This window comes from Ranitomeya imitator, chromosome 5, assembly GCF_032444005.1.
Source record: "Ranitomeya imitator isolate aRanImi1 chromosome 5, aRanImi1.pri, whole genome shotgun sequence".
NCBI classification, from domain to species: domain Eukaryota; kingdom Metazoa; phylum Chordata; class Amphibia; order Anura; family Dendrobatidae; genus Ranitomeya; species Ranitomeya imitator.
Window position 1 is genome coordinate 635,332,542 of NC_091286.1, and position 25,445 is coordinate 635,357,986.

The following is a 25,445-nucleotide window of genomic DNA, read 5'->3' on the forward strand; positions in this document are numbered from 1 at the left end:
AGGGGCTGGTAGCAGTGGTATATAGGGGCAGGTAGCAGTGGTATATAGGGGCTGGTAGCAGTGGTATATAGGGGCAGGTAGCAGTGGTATATAGGGGCAGGTAGCAGTGGTATATAGGGGCAGGTAGCAGTGGTATATAGGGGCAGGTAGCAGTGGTATATAAGGGCTGGTAGCAGTGGTATATAGGGACAGGTAGCAGTGGTAAATGCATAAGAAAATAAAAACCCTGTACTTACCTTCAGTCCTCTCCCAGGAAGTGCTGACTCATGTTCAGGGCAGAGCAGTGTGACGATCTCCCTGCTCTGCTCTGAACAGCTCGGCAGTGAGCAGTAATTGCAGCCTGTGCTGTAATACTAAGTACAGGCTGTAATCACAGCTTCTGGCTGCAGATACTCACCCCGACCCTCGCTCCCAGCAGCAGCTTCTCCCTGGCAGCTCCTGCCATGATCGCACACACTGAGCTGTGTGTGCGATGACAGAGGAAAATAAAAAACAAAATGGCCGCGATCTCCTCTCACAGCTGTGACGTAGCAGCCCAGGGGGCGTGCCCAAGTCACAGCTGAGAGGCAGGAGGAGCGGTCGGAGCCCGACTGTTGGCTCCTATGCCCATGGCTGCCGTAAGTGAGGTGTGCAAGTGTCGTGTCCAGACACTTACACCCACACTAATGAAAATGGCGGCCTCCAGTGGCAAAAGTAAAAATGAATAAATAAAAAAGTATTAAAGTACTACATTTACTTTTGTATTAAAAATAATTGATTATATAATCAATAATTATTAATACAAAATCTAAAATCACGGCACCCTCCCTTTAAGAGAATGTGTCATCCGGATGGGAAAAACAATTTAACACAGGAGGCTTCATCAATGATTCTACAAATCCGACAATCGTTTGCTCTCCATACAGTTTGTATACCGTTCGTCAGCACATCACCTGTTCACATGAGGAGATGAGCTGGAGAAAATACTTATCATTTTGGCCAACTGAAAGATGTGATCAGTTAACGAAAATGCATTTTGCTCATTCATTGACTAGTTCCTACCATCTTTACACAGGACAATGATTAGGAATGAGTTTACCACTCCTTGTTTGTGCAATTATCGTCCGGCAGTGATTTTTCAGTACACGGCAGATAAATTGCAGGCTATTCTTTTATCTATCTATGTAATATAAATACATATATATATGTGTGCCACTGACATCTATATATCTATCTATTCTATGTGTATAAATTTCTATTCTATCTACGTATTCTATTCTTACCTGTCACTCTGTGCTTTTACTGTACACGTCACATGAATTGCCGACTTTTATTCTATCTATCAATCTAATATATATATATATATATACACAGTAGAGACCAAAAGTTTGAACACACCTTCTCATTTAAAGATTTTTCTGTATTTTCATTACTATGAAAATTGTACATTCACACTGAAGGCATCACAACTATGAATTAACACATGTGGAATTATATACTTAACAAAAAAGTATGAAACAACTAAAATTATGTCTTATATTCTAGGTTCTTCAAAGTAGCCACCTTTTGCTTTGATGACTGCTTTGCACACTCTTGACTAAATAGCAAAGCCACTAGAGACTCAAGGTCTACAAAAATTCAATTTTCAACAGCAGAAAAAAGGCAGCAACACTTACCTGCCCAGATCTTGGAACAAATGCACTGCAGGGTGCAGCCAGCCCATAAAGCAAGATGTTAGCAACACAGGTGCAAAATATCAGATCAACAACCACTCTCCACATACCCACTCCTGGAGGGGGTTACTGCCCAGTATACAATTGCACAATAAAGGCTCACATAGGCCTTGTTCACACAATGGTACTGCATAATTTCTGGTTCACAGCCTATAAGTCATGCCCCTACTTTTCGATTAGGCGGGCTGGCCAGTACACTCTCAATGCATCCCAGTGCGAACACCCCTCATGCGAGAAAGAACATGTCACCATTATGTCAAGAACAGGAGAATCACAGGTGTCTACAATCTTGTTGTAAAAGTTTTATGTACAGATGGGGCAAAAATGGAACTTTTTGGCAAGGCACATCAGCTCTATGTTCACAGATGGAAAAATGAAGCATATCTGCAGCGCCCCAGAGACCTGGTCGTTGCAGTATGGCCCCAAGGCGAGTAGCGGTACGTCCGATGGCACTAAAGAGTTCTCCTGACCAGGTATCACTAGAACACATTACACTTCACACTCCGGCCACTAGGGGGAGAAAAAGGCTTTATTTATTGGGCCACTCCTCACACTGGTAAAACTAGGGGCTGGGGAGGAAGTTAGTCAGAAGCTGACTGGGTTGGAACCAGGCAACATCCCGTGGCAGGGGGTGTCGCAGGGAGAAGGCACAGGGGGGGTCCCTGTCAGGCGCCTAGCGAACAGAACAGAACGTACGGAACCGCGCCTGCACACCTTGCGACGGTATCCTAAGGAAGAGACAAGAGGGGAAGAATATTGTGGAACAGTGTAAACGAGATCAGCACAAAGGAGAGCCAGTAAGAGTCGTGCCGAGAGAGGAAGGCAACATCTTACTGAGGCGCGTAGTCGGTGGCCGGATCACCGTAGGAGTAACTGACTTCAGGCCTTACTTCAAATTCCGCTGGACAGTTGATCATAGGTTGGCTGTCTACCTTTTACACCTACGAAGACATAGGGGGCAACATTGGGAGAGGGGCATCTCTAGGGTCCCGGAAGACCTCCAAGCCTTCCCATCAAACGGGTGGCGTCCTAGCCATACTATATCTGGGGGACGTTAGAAACTAGCAACATCTGGAACCAAAGAACGAGAGTGAGAGAGAGAAAGCTGTAGAGAACGAACGAAGGAGAACAGCAGTTGTGAGGACTATTCCGAATGCTCAGCAGGGTAGGACTACAACACACAGGCGTTATTGGTAGGCAATGATTTCCATCTGCGAGGGAAACTCTGGATGTGCCCATCGGACCGGCCGGTCTCTGATAGCCCGGTTGAACGTGCTCTGGACTGAGAGTACTGAAGCCTTCAGTAAAAGGTAAAGAGACTGCAACCCTGTGTCCTCGTTATTGCCTGCACCTCACACCATCTCCATCCACACTACTGGGAAGCCCTGGGGATTTACTTCACCTGTGGAAAGGTATACCATCCGGCTGCTATTCCATCACCCCAGTGGACCCCACAGTAGTGTCGGTCACCCTGACCGAACACCACAGGTGGCGTCACGAACTACTGACAGACTGTACTACCATTTCCATTTGGACGCCCCTTAGCAGGGTCACGACCGGGTCCAGCCACCGTGACAACCGCAGAACCGAAGGAGAAGGGACCGGTACCGAGTGACTAGTGGCCCTGTGTCTGGGGGCGCTCCATATCAAGAAAAGAACACTGTCCCTACTGTGAAACATGGAGGAGGCTCTGTTATGTTCTGGGGCTGTTTTGCTGCATCTGGCACAGGGTGTCTAGAATCTGCGCAGGGTACAATGAAATCTCAAGATTATCAATGGATTCTAGAGAGAAATGTGCTGCCCAGTGTCAGAAAGCTTTGTCTCAGTTGCAGGTCATGGGTCTTGCAACAGAATAATGACCCAAAACACACAGCTAAAAACACCCAAGAATGGCTAAGAAGAAAACATTGGACTATTCTGAAGTGGCCTTCTATGAGCCCTGACCTAAATCCTATTGAGCATCTTTGGAAAGAGCTGAAACATGCCGTCTGGAAAAGGCAACCTTCAAACACAAGACAACTGAAGCAGTTTGCTCTTGAGTAGTGGCCAAAATACCTGTCGAGAGGTGCAGAAGTCTCATTAACAGTTACAGGAATAGTTTCATTGCAGTGATTGCCTCAAATCGCTATGCAACAAAATATTAAGTTACGGGTACCATCATTTCTGTCCAGGCCTATTTCATGAGTTTTTTTTTTTTTAATTCTGTGGAAGCATGGTTGAAAAGCAATGTCTGACTTTCATTTGTTCATTTTCATAGATCTTTTATTTATTATTACTTTTGTCAGATTCAAGTTATTTCTGTGACCATTGTGTGTTTTTCTGTCATTAAACGAGAGGTACCAACAATTTTTACCACGTGTCTAATCCTGTTAACTTACCAGGCTTATAGCTAATGAGGAACTGGTGGCAGTCCTACTGGACTGGCAGTGCTCTGCTTCACTGGTGCTAGTGAAAGGGGACTCAGCCTGTCAGGGTTGTGGGCGAGTATAGTGCCATGTCAGCATCTGAGAGGGCCACCTTCTTTCACAACCAGTGCCTCCCTGGGCCTGTGTGGACAGGGAATGTCTAAGTCAAACTGTGCTAAGCTGACCTTATGTGTCCCAGGGGGTGTGGAATGTCACATTGGTGCAAATGAGGAGACCATACTATGTGATCCCTCCGATGTAATAGTGACGTCACTAAAAGTTGGGTCGGGTGAAATCGGCCGATTATTGCGAAAAGTCGGGGGCCGACTGAAACACGAAACCCAATGCAAGTCAATGGGGAATCAAAGTCGGCAGTGAGTGGAGGACAGGAACACACCTACAGTGCCCATTTTAATGCCAAAAACATCAATTCTTATTACTTAAGCTTGTCAGTCTTAATTTACTTTATAATAATAGTTAGGCATTGAAAACTGGGGGTCATTTGGCTAAAGTTGTGGGGGGGTAGGGCTGGCTCAAGATTTTCGTGGGCCCAGGAAATGCGGAATACGTCAAGGCGGTGGAGCAGGGAGAGGTAAGTATTTCAACTTTGCAAGTGCTGTCATCCTGAGCAAGCAGGGGGAGCCCACTCGTTGGCGTTGGCACTGGCACAGGGCCCCTCATAGTACGGCGGTGTGTTTGACAGTGGGTGGCGCCTCCCACTGGCAGAGACACTTTTGCGTGCTATAAGGGGCCCTGTGCCAGTGACGTCACCAACGAGTATGCCCCCCCACCTGATGAAGGAACCTGCACTTTCATCTGCACTTTCCTCTTTGACCCCGTGTAAGGTGGTATAGTATGCGGGAAGGGGAACCTGACTTTCAGCTGGGTCAGATTCTGGCTGTGTAGAGTGCAAGGGGAATGTAGTGGTCTGGGTCAATGTACCAGCAGACTCATCTAGCAGTGGCTGGGCAATGGTCAGGATGAGGAGGAAACACAGATATAGGCCCAAATAATAAAGTAGGCTAAATGCAGTTCAAAATTGGTAACAGAACTAAACAGTCGGCATTGCTTTGCTTAGTGGAGGACAACTGTAATGAGTGGCAGCCAGACACAGTTAGCAGGCCCAAATAATAAAGTAGGCTAAATGCAGTTCAAAATTGGTAACAGGACTAAACAGGCGGCATTGCTTTGTTCAGTGGAGAACAACTGTAATGAGTGGCAGCCAGACACAGTTAGTAGGCCCAAATAATAAAGTAGGCTAAATGCAGTTCAAAATTGGTAACATGACTAAACAGGCAGCATTGCTTTGTTCAGTGGAGGACAACTGTAATGAGTGGCAGCCAGACACAGTTAGTATGCCCAAATATTAAAGTAGGCTAAATGCAGTTCAAAATTGGTAACAGGACTAAACAGGCGGCATAGCTTTGTTCAGTGGAGGACAACTATATTGAGTGGCAGCCAGACACAGTTAGTAGGCCGAAAATAATAAAGTAGGCTAAATGCAGTTCAAAATTGGTAACAAGACAAAAAGGGCGGCATTGCTTTGTTCAGTGGAGGACAACTGTAAAGAGTGGCAGCCAGACACAGTTAGTAGGCCCAAATAATAAAGTAGGTTAAATGCAGTTCAAAATTGGTAATAGGACTAAACAGGCGGCATTGCTTTGTTCAGTGGAGGGCAACTGTAATGAGTGGCAGCCAGACACAGTTAGTAGGCCCAAATAATAAGGTAGGCTAAATGCAGTTCAAAATTGGTAACACGACTAAACAGGTGGCATTGCTTTGTTCAGTGGAGGGCAACTGTAATGAGTGGCAGCCAGACACAGTTAGTAGGCCCAAATAATAAAGTAGGCTAAATGCAGTTCAAAATTGGTAACAGGACTAAACAGGCGGCATTGCTTTGTTCAGTGGAGGACAACTGTAATGAGTGGCAGCCAGACACAGTTAGTTGTCCCAAATAATAAAGTAGGCTAAATGCAGTTCAAAATTGGTAACAGGACTAAACAGGCGGCATTGCTTTGTTCAGTGGAGGACAACTGTAATGACTGGCAGCCAGACACAGTTAGTAGGCCCAAATAATAAAGTAGGCTAAATGCAGTTCAAAATTGGTAGCAAGACTAAACAGGCGACATTGCTTTGTTCAGTGGAGGACAACTGTAATGAGTGGCAGCCAGACACAGTTAGTAGGCCCAAATAATAAGGTAGGCTAAATGCAGTTCAAAATTGGTAACAGGACTAAACAGGCGGCATTGCTTTGTTCAGTGGAGGACAACTGTAATGAGTGGCAGCCAGACACAGTTAGTAGGTCCAAATAATAAGGTAGGCTAAATGCAGTTCAAAATTGGTAACACGACTAAACAGGTGGCATTGCTTTGTTCAATGGAGGGCAACTGTAATGAGTGGCAGCCAGACACAGTTAGTAGGCCCAAATAATAAAGTAGGCTAAATGCAGTTCAAAATTGGTAACAAGACTAAACAGGCGGCATTGCTTTGTTCAGTGGAGGACAACTGTAATGAATGGCAGCCAGACACAGTTAGTAGGCCCAAATAATAAAGTGGGCTAAATGTCTGCCAAAAAAATGTTCATAAATAAACAGGTGGCATAGCTAGGTACAGGGGTGGGCTCCTCTGCTGAGTAGCAGACAGTGGTAGTAGGCGCAAAGTATTAACTGGTCTAAATGGAGGCCAGGGCCCCTGTATATTTTAACTATCATTTCAACAAATTAGTATTGGCAGTGCCATTGAAGGATTTAACAGCACAGACTACTCAGTGGTGGAGCAGGGAGAGGTAAGTATTGCAAGTGGTAGAGCACTGTTCGAGCTGGAGGGAACACTCTCTTGTGGGCGGCGATACTGGCACAGGGCCCCTCATATTACGACGGTGTGTCTGACGTTGGCTGTGCACCACCACCGTCAGAGACACTTCATTGTATTGTGAGGGACCATGTGCCAGTGTAGTCGCCCAAGAGTGAGCCAACCCACCTGTCCAGGCAAGCGGCACTCGCACGGGTGCTTGTGCCAGGTGGTGACCACGCCCTGTGGGGGGAGTCAGCCCATTTAGGGAGGTATAAAAATGGCCTATGGTGGACATTCAGCAGCTGCAAATGGAGGAATTGGAGAAGTCAGTAAGAGGAGGCAAAAAGGAAGACTTTTGCAGGCAAGCTACGTGTCAGCAGGGGAAGGTGGGGCAAAATAAATAAATGATTGGTTCATTTTAATGAAGGTTAGATCATCAACATTCTGGGTAGCCAGATGTGTCCTTTTTTCGGTCAGTATTGAACCAGCAGCACTGAAGACTTTTTTCTTATAGCACATTAGCAGCAGGGCAAGCAAGCTCCTGTAATGCATATTCTGCCAATTCAGGCCAGGTGTCTATTTTTGATGCCCAGTAATCAAAGGGGAATGACCTGTGAGGGAGAACATCGATAAGGGAGGAAAAGTAGTTCATAACCATACTGGACAAATGCTGTCTCCTGTCACTTTGAATCGATGCAGCAGTACCTGTCGTGTCAGCGGTCATTGTGAAATCACTCCACAACCTGGTCATAAAACCCCTCTGTCCAACGCCACTTCGGATTTGTGCACCTCTAACACCTCTGCCATGTTGCCCCCTATGGCTCATGTGAGAACCATCACTGCCGCTGTGTGCTGGGAATGCCTGAACCAAACGGTCTACAAGAGTTGCTTGTTTGGTAGCCAATATTTGCTCAAGGTTCTCATGTGGCATGACATTTTGTAATTTTCCTTTATATCATGGATCCAGGAGGCAGGCCAACCAGTAATCGTTATCGGTCATCATTTTGATAATGCGGGCGTCCCTTTTTAGGATACGCAAGGCATACTCAGCCATGTGGGCCAATGTTCCAGGTGTCAATTCACTGCTTGTGCTGGGTTGAGGAGCACTTTCTTGCAAATCAACATCAGTTGTGTCCCACAAAAACCCTGTACCTGACCTTGCAATGCCACCAGTTTGTATTGCCCCCTGAGAAGCATTCTTCTCCCATTAATATTCATCCCCATCATCCTCCTCCTCCTCCTCTTCGTCCGCCACCTCATCCAGGAGAGTTCCCTGAGCAGACAATGGCTGACTGTCATCAAGGCTTCCCTCCTCCTCGGCTGCAGACGCCTGCTCCTTAATGTGCGTCAAACTTTGCATCAGCAGATGCATTAGTGGGATGCTCATGCTTATGATGGTGTCATCTGCACTTACCAGCCATGTGCATTCCTCAAAACACTGAAGGACTTGACAGAGGTCTTGCAGCTTCGACCACTGCACACCAGACAACTCCATGTCTGCCATCCAACTGCCTGCCCGTGTATGTGTATCCTCCCACAAATTAATTACAGTACGCCTCTGTTCGCACAGCCTCAGAACCATGTGCAGTTTTGAGTTCCACCTTGTTGCAACGTTGATTGTTAGGCGGTGCTGGGGGAGTTTCAGCGATCACTTATGGTTCAGCATACGGCTGGAGTGTACGGGCGACCGGCGGATGCGCGAGCAAAGTCTTCGCACCTTCAGGAGCAGGGCGGGTAACTCCGAATAATTTTTTAAGATGCACTGCACCACCAGGTTCAAGGTGTGAGCCAGGCAAGGTATGTGTTTCAGTTCTGAAAGGGCTAAGGCAGCCATAAAATTCCTTCCTTTATCACTAACTACCTTGCCTGCCTCAAGATGTACACTGCCCAGCCATGACTGAGTTTGTTGCTGCAAGTACTCTGCCAGTACTTCCGCGGTGTGTTCGTTGTCACCCAAACACTTCATTTGGACTGGACTGGAGAGCTGCATATGGTGGAACTAGCGGTGTTGGTGGTGGACATGGCGGATTGAGAGAGGGTTGGTGATGGTATTCTTGATGTTGGCCTACATACAGTGTTTCCTACCAAAAACCTTGAGATTCCCTGACTGCTTTGGCCTTGCGACGATACCTCCACATTTGCTGCTGGTGGTGTCCTAACCGGTGAGAGAAGGAATGTAGCGTTGCTGACTACCTTCATTCTGAGCAGGTGCACCAACGGGACGTTTGGTAGTTATTCCAGGCTTGCAAGTGCATGCTGGTTAAATGTCTAAGCATGCACGTTGTATTTAAATTTTGAAGATTCTTCCCTCTGCTAAACGTCTTTGAGCATTTCTTTCAGATAACTTTTTACTGATCATTCGGATCTTGGTTAAAAAATTGCCACACTACACTCTTCCTACTATGGAATGCCTTTTCAGGCATTGCACGCTGTGATACTTTCGCCAGATAGCCACGTTTTCTAAAACTGTTTTTGTTTTTGACAAACGTTTTTGGCCTGATACGGACCTGCCAGATGACAGCTGTTGCGATGTAGATGGCTGCTGCGGATCATCCTCCTCCGCTTCTGAGCTACTGGCAGCGGCACCTTCTTCCCCCAATGGCTGCCAATCTGGGTCAACAACTGGGTCATCTATCACCTCCTCTTCAATGTTATGTGCACCTTCCTCTGTGTCACCGTGTAAGGTGCTATAGCGTTCGGGACGGGGCACCATAGTCTCATCAGGGTCAGAATCTGGCTCAGTACACTGCGAGGGCAATGTAGTGATCTGAGTCAATGGAACAGCATAATAATCTAGCTGTGGCTGTGCATTGGTGCACTCCATGTCCGATTCATCTTGTAATGGGCAGTTAACAATTTCCCTTTCTAACCCAGGCACGGTATGTGTAAAGAGCTCCACGGAGTAACCTGTAGTGTCGCCTGATGCATCCTTCACTTTTGATTTGGGTGAAGGACACAAGGAAATGTCCTGTTTCCTGACCGGGAGCATCCAGTGACGACTCGCTGCTTTTATATTTGGAACTTTCTGAAGAGGAGGCGAAAGAGCTAGAGGCTGAGTCAGCAAGGAAAGCCAAAACTTTTTTCTGCTGCTCCGGCTTTAAAAGCTGTTTTCCTACTCCCAGATAAGGGAGCCTTCGAGGCCTTGTGTAGCCAGACGATGATGCTGGCTCAACACCTCCAGCCTTAGGTGCTATTGTGCTTTTGCCACTACCACCAAATGCACCACCACCACCATCAGTACTAGCTGGCAACCACCCCCCATGGGCTCTTCCACCAGACTTCCTCATTTTTTGGAAAATCTAACCAAAATAACAAACGTTATATGGTACTGTAAAACAAGGTAGAAGGTATATATAAACTTGTTGAGAATTTAAATCTCCCTTTTTTTTGGGAGACTGAACCAAAACTCAGGCCCAGTGTATATAACAACGCAATCTAAGTGGCAGAAAGTGGCTGGCTGACATACCACAAACTAACAGAACTGCAGTATATCCACTTTGTGAGAATTTGAATCTCACTTTTTGGGGGGGAGACTGAACCAAAACTCAGGCCCTGTGCATGAAACAACACAATGTAAGTGGCAGAAAGTGACTGGCTGATATACCACAAACTAACAGGACTGAAATATATCCACTTTGTGATAATTTGAATCTCACTTTTTTTGGGGGGAGACTAAACCAAACCTCAGGCCCTGTGCATAAAACAACACAATGTAAGTGGCAGAAAGTGGCTGGCTGATATACCACAAACTAACAGGACTGAAATATATCCACTTTATGATAATTTGAATCTCACTTTTTTGGGGGGGAGACTAAACCAAACCTCAGGCCCTGTGCATAATACAACACAATGTAAGTGGCAGAAAGTGGCTGGCTGATATACCACAAACTAACAGGACTGAAATATATCCACTTTGTGATCATTTGAATCTCACTTTTTTGGGGGGGAGACTAAACCAAACCTCAGGCCATGTGCATAAAACAACACAATGTAAGTGGCAGAAAGTGGCTGGCTGATATACCACAAACTAACAGGACTGAAGTATATCCACCTTGTGATAATTTGAATCTCACTTTTTTTTGGGGGGGAGACTAAACCAAACCTCAGGCCCTGTGCATAAAACAACACAAATGTAAGTGGCAGAAAGTGGCTGGCTGATATACCACAAACTAACAGGACTGAAGTATATCCACCTTGTGATAATTTGAATCTCACTTTTTTTTTGGGGGGGGGGAGACTAAACCAAACCTCAGGCCCTGTGCATAAAACAACACAAATGTAAGTGGCAGAAAGTGGCTGGAAGATATATGAAAAAATACAAGGAGTGTAGTACAATTTCAATCTCTCTACAATGATCTCAGGAGAAGTATGGCAGCAATAAAAAGGACTGCTGCACACAAATGTGGACAAATAAACAAGATAACTGTGCAGAAAGGAGCAATAGGATTTTTGCTTTTAAAAAAGCAGTTGGTTTGCAAACAGCAATGCAGCTCTCAGGGAGCCTTATAAGGCAGCCTAATAAGCTACAGCGCTGATGCACAAAAATATAGCCTCCACTGTGCCTGCAAAAAAAAAGGTGGTGTTGGACAGTGGAAATCGCTACAGCACAAGCAGTTTGGGGGTTAATCTTCCCTCCCTAACTATATCCCTTCTTCTGATGAAGCTGCAGCAACCTCTCCCTAAGCTAAGATCGGCAGAAGTAAGATGGCGGTCGGCATGCACGCCCCTTTATAGCCCCTGTGATGCCGCAGAAACCTAGCCAATCACTGTCATGCCCTTCTCTAAGATGGTGGGGACCGAGACCTATGTCATCACGCTGCCCACACTCTTTGTCCTCCTTCATTGGCTGAAAAATGGCGCTGAATGCGTCATAAGAAACGCGACTTTGGCGCGAAGATCGCCAACTTCATGGCCGATCCCACACTAGGATCGGGTCGGGTTTCATGAAATCCGACTTTGCCGAAAGTCGGTGATTTTTGAATTTGTCCAATCCGTTTCACTAAACCCTACTAACCAGCATAGCGATATGGAAGAGATGTCCAGAAATGCGATATTGATAATCTTAACTTAGGATAGATAAGACTCATCAATCTTAGGAATGATGGGACTCCAAAACCTTCTTTGATCAGCTTTTAGTAGGTCTTTGGAAGTACATAATGTACGGAGCCACCAGTCCAGAGTTGACTGCAGTGGAGCCAGGTCTTGGACCCTACCATATGATATTGATAACCTATCCTAATTATAGGCCATCAATATCACAGTCCTGGAGACCACTTCACCACACTTTTTAGAGAAGAATCTGGCACCAGATTTCACAATACGAACTGCATTGCATAATGAAATATATCTCTTAGTCAATGTCCTGGCACTGAAGGTGCAATGACTTCACTTCATTGCACTTCCTGCACTGACCTGCTATTGCATGAAGATGATGACTTGGTGGCTGTGGCTGGTAGGGGATCAGATTAGGGGAGTAAATGCTTAATTTTTTTGTGCTAGCCATTATTACTGGAGGCTGCAGTGATTGAGCATTATGATTAGAAGGGACAGTGATGGAGCATTATTACCATTATTAGTAGGAGAGGGCTAATGTGGTCATCAATGGAGCAATATCACTTGAAAGAGGCACTAATGGGGCATTATTACTTGAAGGGGACACTCAAGGAGCATTATTACTTGAAGAAGGCGTTTTGAGGACCTACTTACTTCAGACACAGAATTGGGGAAGCCATCATATATATATATATATATATATATACACTGCTCAAAAAATAAAGGGAACACTTAAACAACAGAATATAACTCCAAGTAAATCAAACTTCTGTGAAATCAAACTGTCCACTTAGGAAGCAACACTGATTGACAATCAATTTCACATGCTGTTGTGCAAATGGAATAGACAACAGATGGAAATTATTGGCAATTATCAAGACACACTCAATAAAGGAGTGGTTCCGCAGGTAGGGACCACAGACCACATCTCAGTACCAATGCTTTCTGGCTGATGTTTTGGTCACTTTTGAATGTTGGTCATGCTTTCACACTTGTGGTAGCATAAGACGGACTCTACAACCCACACAAGTGCCTCACGTAGTGCAGCTCATCCAGGATGGCACATCAATGCAAGCTGTGGCAAGAAGGTTTGCTGTGTCTGTCAGCGTAGTGTCCAAAGGCTGGAGGCATTACCAGAAGACAGGCCAGTACACCAGGAGATGTGGAGGGGGCCATAGGAGGGCAACAACCCAGCAGCAGGACTGCTACCTCAGCCTTTGTGCAAGGAGGAACAGGAGGAGCACTGCCAGAGCCCTGCAAAATGACCTCCAGCAGGCCACAAATGTGCATATGTCTGCACAAATGGTTAGAAACGGACTCCATGAGGATGGTCTGAGTGCCCGAAGTTCACAGATGGGGGTTGTGCTCACAGCCCAACACTATGCAGGATGCTTGGCATTTGCCACAGAACACCAGGATCGGCAAATTCACCACTGGCACTCTGTGCTCTTCACAGATGAAAGCAGGTTCACACTGAGCACATGTGACAGACGTGACAGAGACTGGAGATGCCGTGGAGAGCGATCTGCTGCCTGCAACATCCTTCAGCATGGCCGGTTTGGCAGTGGGTCAGAAATGGTGTGGGGTGGCATTTCTTTGGAGGGCCGCACAGCCCTCCATGTGCTCGCCAGAGGTAGCCTGACTGCCATTAGGCACCGAGATGAGATCCTCAGACCCCTTGTGAGACCATATGCTGGTGTGGTTGGCCCTGGGTTCCTCCTAATGCAGGACAATGCCAGACCTCATATGGCTGGAGTGTGTCAGCAGTTCCTGCAAGATGAAAGCATTAACGCTCTGGACTGGTCCGCCCATTCCCCAGACCGGAATCCGATTGAACACATCTGGGACATCATGTCTCGCACCATCCACCATCGTCACATTGCACCACAGAATGTCCAGGAGTTGGCGGATGCTTTAGTCCAGGTCTGGGAGGAGATGCCACAGGAGACCATCCGCCGCCTAATCAGGAGCATGCCCAGGCATTCTAGGAAGGTCATACAGGCACGTGGAGGCCACACACACTACTGAGCATCATTTCCTTGTCTTGGGGCATTTCCACTGAAGTTGAATCAGCCTGTAACTTCATTTTCCACTTTGATTTTGAGCATCATTCCAACTCCAGACCTCCATGGGATATTAGTTGTGATTTACGTTGATCATTTTTAGGTTTTATTGTTCGCAACACATTCCACCATGTAATGAATAAAGATTTACAACTGGAATATTTCATTCAGTGTTATCTAGGATGTGGGATTTTAGTGTTCCCTTTATTTTTTTGAGCAGTGTATGCTTGCATAGTGGTAGTGGTATTATTGGAAATATTAGACTTTGTGCGATGTGTTTTGCTCCGTAGCCTTGGTAGTGGTCATAGTGTGGCAGCATTATTTCTCCCTGGTATAGTTGTAGTATTTTTAGTAATGGCCTTTGTAAAGTGTGTTTTCTTTAGAATAGTATGTAGGTATTATTATTGAGTCCTGGTATAGGAGCAAGTGTTAACATATAATTGTATATGTACAATATATCATTTTATTTTTATTTACTGGAGGGATATCATATTGGGAGACATATTCCTTGGGGGTTGGGCTCTGGAACTTTAAGGCTCTAGCAACGCCCCTGGTGCATTCCCTGTTTCATATATGAATAAATCGACATTAACATGTTGCAGCTACATTGCCGGTTTTATAGTCTTGACATAATTTTTCAAAATTGGAGCAAAAAAATCGCAATTCTATCTTGATTTAAACAAAAAATACAAAAGAGTAAATGCAATCAAATGATATAAAGAGGAAGAAAGATTAAAAAAAGTCAACACTAATAAAATAGTATTGCTAATCATATAAAATGTTGAAATATGATTAAATCAAATGTTTGTAGAAAAAAGTAAATTCTTTGAAATATAGACATTTCCCCATAGTAATGACATTTTCTATACAATTCCTTACTTCACTTACTCTTCCCTCACTCTGCAGTGTAATTGCCCATATGATTTAATATACTCAATAAACTGTTATTAAACTTTACCTGTCATTTATTCTATCTGGGGGCTGCTAAGTTATTATCCATGTTTGAAAAACCGCAGCATAACACAGAAATTATTGTCACTGTATGTGTGCAGTAAGCATAATACTAAGCGGAAGAGGTCTCATTTATTTTTGTGCATTCTGCTATTATTATTTAAAGGGACCTGATTAGATAAAATTGGGTCTTCTACTGTTACCACTGATTGCAGGCTGATGGGAGGCCGAAGTTGGCCATAGACATTAGATTTTTGACAGTCATATTACAAAAATTTAATTGGTTGGCAGTGTGGATTATTGGTGTCTCCCAATTATCTAGATGCCCTGGTATAAACTTCCTCCAATCCTAATTTCAGTAGGATCTACATAGATGTACTATCTATGTAGGACAACCTTATATGTCAATTTTTGGGGTTCTAACTGCTTGAATATTAACCTCAATCATCCTAGTTTCTGGTCTGTCTGAACGTTTTGTTCTTTTGGAGATCTACCAAATAGTCAGGATACTCTAAAGCCATCAAAACAATCGATTTCAGCAGGGAGGTATGAGGGAGCCTTCTGACTCACAATGTGGGATGGACATAAGAATCATCCCTCTCCAAGTGTACCCTCACCCATCCCCTGTAGACTGTGAGCCCTCGCGGGCAGGGTCCTCCCTCCTTCTGTACCTGTTAGTGCCTTGTTTTTGCTCATGTTTATTGTACTTGTCTGTATTTGCCCCCTTCTCACATGTAAAGCGCCATGGAATAAATGGCGCTATAAAAATGTATAGTAATAATAATAATCGGCAGTTGGAATTCAATCGTCTGATACTTTTTTCAATGGGCAAATAAGCAGCTGTCAGATAAGCGTAACTCTCAAAAAGAACGCACAATTACTTGGATGAGCGCTCCTGTGAATGGGACAGTTGGGAGAGATGTATGTCAGATGTATGATTATTCAGATGGGTCTAGTTCAGCAATGAACTGTAGTGTTGGAGCAACTGGTCCTTTCGAATTCCCAACAACAGCATGAGAATCGCCTCTTAATTGTTGGCATTGGTGGCTTTTCTTTTGTCTAGCAGCGCGATATCATAATTGCAGAGCGATGCACTTGTCACGTTGTGCCAGGTCGGCTTTCAAGAGACTTGGACACTGTGAGGAAAGAGTCAGTTCTACCACTCCCATCTAGTGATGACTGACCAATTTCGTGTCCGATGGAATCAAGTAGCATCCAATAGTGAATGTTATCTATATGTTTCAAGCTGTCCCCATATATGAATAACCAATAACATTTATTTCATGTTCACTGCCCATTAGCTTCCTGTTATCAGGGGTCTGTACAGACCGGCATGGGGGGGAAGATCTTCTTACCTTACAGGGAACTCCTGTGATATCATTACTGACTTCATGGGGCTCCATTTAGTCCAAGAGTCCTTTCCATGCACCACTGGTGGCTCTGTGCTGACTCTGTTAGACACCCCAAAAGGTCCAAGGTCATAGAAAATCCAAGATTCTGATGCACCAGAGAAAATGGGGATAAAACTTAACCTTTATTCCATGTTCTTTTTAAAAATCACATGGTGAAATACAATTGAGGTAGACAAGTGAAGCAGCGTTTTGGCTCAAAATGGCCTTTTTCAAGCCAGAAATACAATAAAAATTACAGCTATGACTGGTGATTATTATTTTACATTGCTAAAACGCTGCTTCACTTGTCTATCTCAATTGTATTTCACCATGTTATTTTTAAGGATAAAATAATGGAATAAAGGTTATGTTTTATCCCCATTTTCTCTTGTGCCTCAGAATCTTGGATTTTCATGGGGCTCCATAATATTAAGGTCAATTTAGCAATGTTGATTAAGACTCTCATTCCCGAAAACATGCCGGCAGTCACCCAACAAACTAGCAAAGCACTCAGTCATCAGTTGATTGGATTATTCATAAAACCATTAAAATCTTTATTATTGGCAGCACATCGTCCTGTATATATGCCCAATGTGCTGCCTATAACGAAGATATTCTATAATCACAGAATGATTATTAATTATCACTCTGTGTGCATAGTATTTTGGTCAGCCTGTCTAAAAAATATTAACAAACGACCCCTGATTGGCTTGTATATATCATGTAGATATTAATGGCCACGGTCAGTAGATGTTCAAATGCCGAATACTAAAATATAAATGTGATGTTCATGGGTTTTTGATACATGGAATTGATTACTTCAATGTCACAGTACAGGATTGAGTTGCCAGTTTGGGAGCCCAACCTTGCCGATGGGAGTGCTCAATACCATCAAACTCAGAATATAAATTAACAGTATTCTGGCACAGGGGACCATGCCGATAGCCTATTATTTTAGGTGGAGAAGACAATAGTAGGCTATTGGCTTGCACATGTCTGCCAGTAGTCATCGACAAACTAGCAAAGCACTCGGTCATCAGTTGAATGGAACATTTATGCCACCATTAAAATCATTATTATTGGCAGTCCATTGTCCTGTATACACGGCTGATGTGTCGCCTGTAATGAAAACATTCTAGAAGCACAGGACAATTAATGATCATTCTGTGGACATAGTGCTCTGGTTGGCTGGTGTAAAAAAGATATAGATGTTAAGGTAACATTGCAATGATTGCCAGGCGATTGCATTTCCAGTGAAACACTCTCCAGAACACCACACTGCCTCCTTGAGCTTATCGTCTTCTCTAGGTAGGCACTCCACATGTTGTGAAAAGAAACGTGACTCTTTAGACCAGGCCTCCTTTTTCCATTGCTTTATGGTCCTGTCTGAGTAGATGTCCATTGTTGGCACCTTAGCCACTAGACAGGGGTAATTTATTTTAACAGCCATTGTCTTGATCCCGAGGCCTTGTGACTTGATGGATGATTGCTCTGTAAGAAGATTGATGTTGTGCAAGCCTCTAGAAAGGTCCACCAGGGTCTTCTCTGTCACTATCTTGATAGTATCAAGCCATCAGGTTGCTGGTCTTACTCTCCACTTTGTTCCTTATATACTTCCGACCACCTTCTCTGGTACTTACTCTCTTCGAATGATGTGTCAAAAGTAGACAAGTCGTAGCTTGGTGATTCTTGATTCGAGTGACACGTCTGACTTGATTTGTTCCAAAATTGATTTGTTTGTACTTCTTGCCATTCATAGTATTGATAACATCTTTCTCCAGCACAACATTTTGTTCCTTGAAGGCCTTATCCAGTGACTGGATTGTTGATTTGCCTGTAGATATTCTCCTACTGACAAGGCAATATGGGTGCTTTCACCAGTTTGCCACTGCACAACGCATCAATATACAATTTTCTATATGTTCAAGAAATAACTTTTCAACAATTTGTGATATTTTGTAGCTCTTTGGCTGACCTGCGCCAGATGATCTACCCATCTCTTCCAATGCACAGCAATGAGCCTTGGGTGCCCATGACTATGTTGCTGCTTCTACAATTGTCCTTCTTTGGACCTTTAGACTACTTGGCCATCTTGGTATCTCAATGTATCTCAATCAGGCCCTTATTAAAATTGCTCCTAAAACACTTACACTTGTGCCAAATTAAATAATTTTCCATTTCTAAATACAGACTACGCTGAACAAGGTGATATTATTGGATAATAGCCATGTGCACTGTGAATAAAAATCTGCAAATAGCTTTTTAATGGTCTTATTGTCCATAATTGGAATTAAGCAGTTATCACACAACGGTACCTATCCTTCTCTGAGTCTCCTCTATATGATTGCAGCTTTAATTATCCTTAAAAGTATTATAGATATCCCCAGTATCTCCTCTTTTATTTTTTTTTTAACATCGTTCCTACTGTGAGCCTCTCGATTCTTGTTTCCATGGTAATGGGTAGTTTTAGAAGCCAAAAGCTCTCAATATCTCTCGTAAGTGTTTCTCCAAGCGCACACCACTCGAAGGAGAATATTACAACTTGTCACTGTAGTAATCTATAGAACGATGGTCCAATGTAAATTCTATGCAACAGGAACACTAATGGCTTCAAGAGCTCTACAATCAGTAAATATTATTCATACTTGGCACTTCCGACAACGTCAAACTACAGAGCTTCGGCGGTCTTGCCCCCTGAGTGTGCCGATTGTTTATTTGCCCAGACAGAGTTATGATTTATCATGCACTTTTTCCCCCCCTATTTAAGGAATATTCACTTCCTTCTCATTCCCCGGAGACAACATGCATAGGATGTACAGGCAGAAATGGTCCTTTGAAATGCTTGCTCGAAGATGAAAGCTGACAAAGGAGAAAGCTAGCGACAGCTGGCTCATTTAATGTTGAATTATGAAACACACATTGGATCATTACAACATTTGCAAATGGGAATAAGTATAATATCGATCCATGATATGAAAATTTGCCCCTGGAAAAAATAGAGACAAGGGAGTAGTACCTTGATAGCGCCCATGGACACCTTGGAACGTCCCATGCACCTTTTAACGGGTTGTTTGCTTTATACATTTGCTACTTGATAATAAGTTGATCTCAAAGTGATAAGGAAGCCAAGGCAATAATACCAGCATGAACATCCAATAAAATAGAAAACCTTTATTTAGATATCCAAAAATACAAGTGGAACTACATAGCAGATACAAAATCTGATGCGTTTCTATCGCGCCAGAAACGTGTTAGGTTTTTAAGCTGCTATTTAGTTATACTTGTTTTTTTCATGGATATCTAAATAAAGGTTTTTGATTTTATTGGACAGATGTGCTGGTGCGTTTACATTGGCTTTCCTTGTTATTTAACGTGTTTCCCCAATTGGATTTGGCACCCTTCCTATAATATTTCAGTGCATTTAATTTTGCAACGTGCTTGGTGAGCTCCAAACCTTCCCTTTTTTTTCTCCATGATCTCAAAATGTTCCGAGACCCTGAGCAATCCTTGGTAGAAAGTGTTCAATTTCCCTGCAGCGCCACCATAGGAGAAATTAAGTATTACACAGGGCTCATGTATATCGATGGGTTCTATCAATACTGAATACGACAGATCCTGTAGAACAGTGTTACCCAAACTCCTGTCCTTACAGCTCCCAACAGGTAATATTTTCAGGATTTCCATAGTGTTGCACACATGACAAAATTCCTGATGCCTTGATGATACTTCTATCACTTATGCAAACATAAGGAAATCTTGAAAACATGATCTGTTAGGGGCCGTGAGGACTGGAGTTTGGGAAACACTGCTCTAGAGGAAAGAGGCTCTTTGTAGCCACTCTTGTCATTGCCCAAGAGATGAGTATCCTGATCAGAAGACCCTCTCTATTCACTAATAGGATACATAATATAGGTTTTATAAACTCATTTGGGACTTCCTATCAACTCAGTGCCTAAGAAAAATCTTCATTAGGTCTGAAGGTCTCGTTAATAAGCAATTACAAAGGAAATTCTAATTTCTTCTCAGGAAGGACAGATATAAACAAACAATAGGAACATGTTGAGTGAGGTAGTTCTGATGTGTGGACTTTGTGTGCGTTCATTGAGCACCTTTGAGTGGTTGGCTTTGCTGATGTTGGAGTAGGGTCATCTTTTTTGGAAATCACAGGACCACATGATAGGAGTGAATCTTCCTTCGTAGACATTAAGAGAACCCCCAATTTCCGGTAAAAGATGATATTGCTTGTAATCATTACCATGCTATTAAGGAAAGTGATGTCCCAGTTAAAGAACAGGCAGATCGGACCAGAAATAATTAAATACAGCTTCCTCCATATTAAGTGAACTTCGGTGTGCCTTCCTCCTTAATATTTGTCCCCGTCTGCATTAAGGTCCCAGTGAGGTCTGATTTTTTTCAGACCCGGTGTCTATAGCAGTTACTAATGCCTTCTGTCACACAGGCCCTTCACAATTTTTGGTTCCTACAAGGCACCACTTGCAAATGCCCATCGACATCACTTGATCTCAGGACAGACCTATTTGACTGTGGCCTTGCTTTTCTAGCTTCCATTTTAAGTCCAGTATTGCTTCCTTTCCTTCTGCTGACTTTTGGCTCCATGTAGTTGTCACAGGACTGTTAGTAATATCACTATATCTCATGCAGCTAATTATTTTTCTCCCGGCTTTGTCTACTACAGCTATTTCTTGAAAAGAAAAGTGGAGAGAAGGAGCTCACCATGCTTTCAATATCCAGAAACACATCGGGAAGATGATGGATTTGTGCTAGTCCTGCTGGTGTAGCACATCCAGTAAAGGTAAATTGCGGAGGAGGAGGAATTTGGCACATTTATCCAAATTATAAAATATATTTTTTATTTGATATTGTTTAAAAACAAGGGGATCTGCTATATATTGTTATAACCTCACACGTTTAGGGGGGCATGGCATGCACGCTGATGGCACTGGCTGCTTTATTCCTGAGCTCCAGCAAAGAGTGACTACAAAGCTTCCAATACCAATGGTCTCCTCCAACCACTGAAATTCTGGGGCACACCATTCTCACGGGAAGATCCCGAAAATTGAGCTCTAAGGCAAAAACTCACAAACTTTTTCACCAGGGAAAAGACTCCTGTGACGCCTGTCAATATGGCGGCTCTATCCCCTCCAGCTACTTCGCACTCTTACAGTGGAGGCTCTCTGGTAACATCTGAATCTGCTGGATGCGGAGACAACGGAAACATCCTGCTCACCAAAGAAACAATGCAGAAGTTACTGACCTCTCTAAGATCTTCCCTTAGAGAAGACCTCCAAGGTATGCTGGTTGAACAAAAGAGGGATATAATCTCCCAAGGAGATCACACAGCGCATATTGAAGCTCAAATGGCAGAGCACACTAAGGCTAGGTTCACATTGCGTTCAGTGTCTCCATTTAACGGACTACGTTACACCGCGGCATAACGCGGTGTAACGTAGTCCATTAATGGCGCCATTGAATGCAATGTCAGATGCATCGCTAGCGCACGCCCACAATGGGCGTGTGCTAGCGATGCGTCCAACATTGAGTGACGGACCCGAGACGCGGGCTGCAGCGTTTCCGGCTCAGGTCCGTCACCGCTAGCGCAGATGGAGCTAGCAGATGCTCCATCTCCGCTAGCGCTGTGCAAAGTCGGCACTTGCGTCAGCGCAGTCCATTTAACGTATGCATTGAACGGACTGCACTAATGCAATGTGAACCTAGCCTAAGTCTCATAACAACTTAATAGATGCCAACACAACCCTGGAAGAAGAGGTGTCCTTACTCAGTACCAAAGTCTTCGACTTTGAGGACAGGTCTCGATGAAACAACATCTATGTGAGGGGCGTCCCAAAGTTCATCTTGGACTTGGACCTGCAGTGCTATTTTCACAATTTCTTACAACTGATCCTCCCAGAATGAGACTCTTGAAATCTGATGGTGGATAGAATTGATATAGTGCCCAAATGCAAGAGCATTAACCCCTCAGTGCCTCATGACATCTTGGCCCGCTTACATTTCTTCGAAGCCAAATAAGCCCTCATGGAATTTCTGAGGAAAAAATCAGACCTCCCTGATACCTACCATAATCTCGATGTTTTCCAGGACCTTTCTGCTATGACACTGGCTCAAAAAACTGGAACAAGGAAAGAAAAGGGGGTGGACATTGTCTGAGTGCTGCGATGGAAGAAAGCAGCCAGATTGAGAAATAGGATATCATTTAATGGTACTACGCATTTCTGGAATGTTTTATCCCCTTAACTAGGTGAATCTTAAATGCACCTTACCATTAAATGATATCCTATTTCTCATTCCGGCTGCTTTCTTCCATCGCAGCGCTGGACGATATCCGCCCCCTTTTCTCTCCTTGTTCAAGTTTCTGTATTCAGCTCCTGTCTGGGAGGTTGTTGAGCCGGTGGTTGGTTCAGCAGTGGTTTGGAGGATTCATCCAATACATTTTCCTTCAGCGTTGTGCTTGTCCAGCACAACTCTCTGAGTCGAGTGATGCACATTTTATCTCAATCATCCTGTTTTTCTGATTCTTATACAGAGTGCTTTTTCTTTTTTGTTTTCCATTACATGGCCAAAGTTCTCAAAGATAACAATATCACCTACAGATGGCACTTCCAGGTGAAGATGCTGGATATCCATTCTGGAACAACGTATATCTGCCAACCACCTGCACATGCAGAAAAGGTTTTGCATAAATGGGACTTACGGTAATACCTGCTTCCTCCATCGATCCCAAGCAGAACACCCGACGGCAGAAGAAGTTTGACCCTGAGAGGTTAAAGACCTGAACCTGAGTCCTAACTCGGGACTTATTTCCATATCGAGTCCACTCTCACAATTTTTGAGAGTAAAAGTTCCCTACTGTTGGCCTAATTTGAAAAGGTTCTGCCTAGATATCTGATGCACATGTTTAGGGCAAAAAAAAGCTAATGTGAGGGCATCTTTAAAGGGACTCTGTCACCTGAATTTGGAGGGAACAATTTTCAGCCATAGGGGCGGGGTTTTCGGGTGTTTGATTCACCCTTTCCTTACCCGCTGGCTGCAATATTGGATTGAAGTTCATTCTCTGTCCTCCATAGTACACGACTGCGCAAGGCAAGATTGCTTTGTGCAGGCATGTACTACGGAGGACAGAGAATGAACTTCAATCCAATATTGCAGCCAGCATGCAGCCAGCGGGTAAGGAAAGGGTGAATCAAACACCCAAAAACCCCGCCCCTATGGCTGAAGATTGTTCCCTCCAAATTCAGTTGACAGAGTCCCTTTAACAATACATATTTAGTATCATGTAAGAAGTCGTCATGGAGGGAGTAAGATAACTTCTCACTCCTTTACATTACCACTTGGAAGACCCCTACACTTCAGATCATGTGTCTGTGTGACCACAGTGAACAATATTCGATGTTACCACTATTGAACCACCACTATTCAGCCATTTCATTCACGAACTTTGTCCTGGGTAAACATTTGTCTGAGAAAGTTTTGTTAGTCGTGAGTTTCGATTGCATCCTTCATCATGTCCATGAACTCTTAGTTAACTCACATATAGTATCTTCACTTAGGCACCACAACACATGGCACTGTGGACTGTGGAATAGGCCATTGTATGGTTATTTGCACACTATATGGTAGTACTAATTGTATGCAGTGCACAGGGCACTATATTCATGTAATCCATAATCTGTAATATTAGTATATTGCTATTTCCCAGGCCACAAAGGTTTGTCCTTGAGAAGGCATGCATTGAAGAGGCTGCCCATGAGCAACGAGATACTTAACCGTATACAACCTTGTATGGAAAGCAATGCCCTAAAAGCAAACCAAACAGCATAAAAAATGATCTTCCAATGGGTCTAAGTACTTCAACTATTGTTTTACTTTATGTTTCCAGGTCTAACCGTCTGTGTGACATCATTTGTACATAGAGGGGTGTTTTTGAGTCGGAGTCGTTGCCACACATCCTGCAGGTCTGGATCTAATCCAAACCTTACATCCTCTGTGAGGTTACAGGTCATACAAAGGCCTTTTAGAGTTTGTTGAAGTAATCTCAGCATTAGTATTATCTTCCCTACAATAGTGTTTAAGAAACTATCAAAAAGTTAACATCCCACCCTTCCTGTATTCATCCTTGGAAATTACAATATTGCCAGCACTATTTCTGTTTTACAAGCATTCCAGGAGAAGAGAAAAGCACAGCTGGAGTTTCCTTACATTGCAAAATCATTTTTTTAAAGTAAATTTAAGTTTAGCAAATTCAGAAAAAATATATATTTTTTAATTTTTGGAATTCTTGCTGTTGGAGAATGTACCCAGGTCTGATTTAGTTAAAAATTGCATGATGGAATTGTTTTTTTTAAATATTGTGTTGTGGTGCAAAAATCTCTTGGTTCAGTTTTTACTCAGATGTAAGGATTTTTATTTTCTATGCTCACTTGGGTTTCCATCCATATTTCATTGGGATATTGTCTGGTCAATGGGATTCCCAATAAATTAGGCTGAGCCTCCATCGGTGGGTACTGTAATGCAATGAAACAAACGTGGTGTCCCTACTCAAAAGGCGATTCTGAGAGCAGGATTACACAGGAAAGGAGACCCTAATTCCAGAAACATATCACTTAGATTACTGGATGCAGCAGTTTGTGACACAATCAGAGTTTTTAGATGTAGCATGAAGCAGAATTCAGAAAGCTTCCCCCACCCACACCGCAGCTCTGTATGCACATAGTCTATTGACAGTGAGCTGCTTATTAGAGGAAGGGGCGTGGTCGGACGACTTGGCACAAGGCAGCTAGTCAGGCAAAGGACAATGATAACACAGGGGAACAATTTGAAAAAAAATTTCTGTTGAGTTAGGTTTTTGAGCTGATTTATACTAAAATTGGCATGCTGATTCCAAAAATGTAGTCAGTTTTTATCTAGCATGTCAAGTTTTTCCTACACAACTTACCTGCCAGAGAAGCACAATTGCACTGATATCTGTAATAAGACTTGTTATCTGATTACAATTCGACTCATATAGAGCTACGTGGCAACTTGTAAGAGTAGTCACAACTT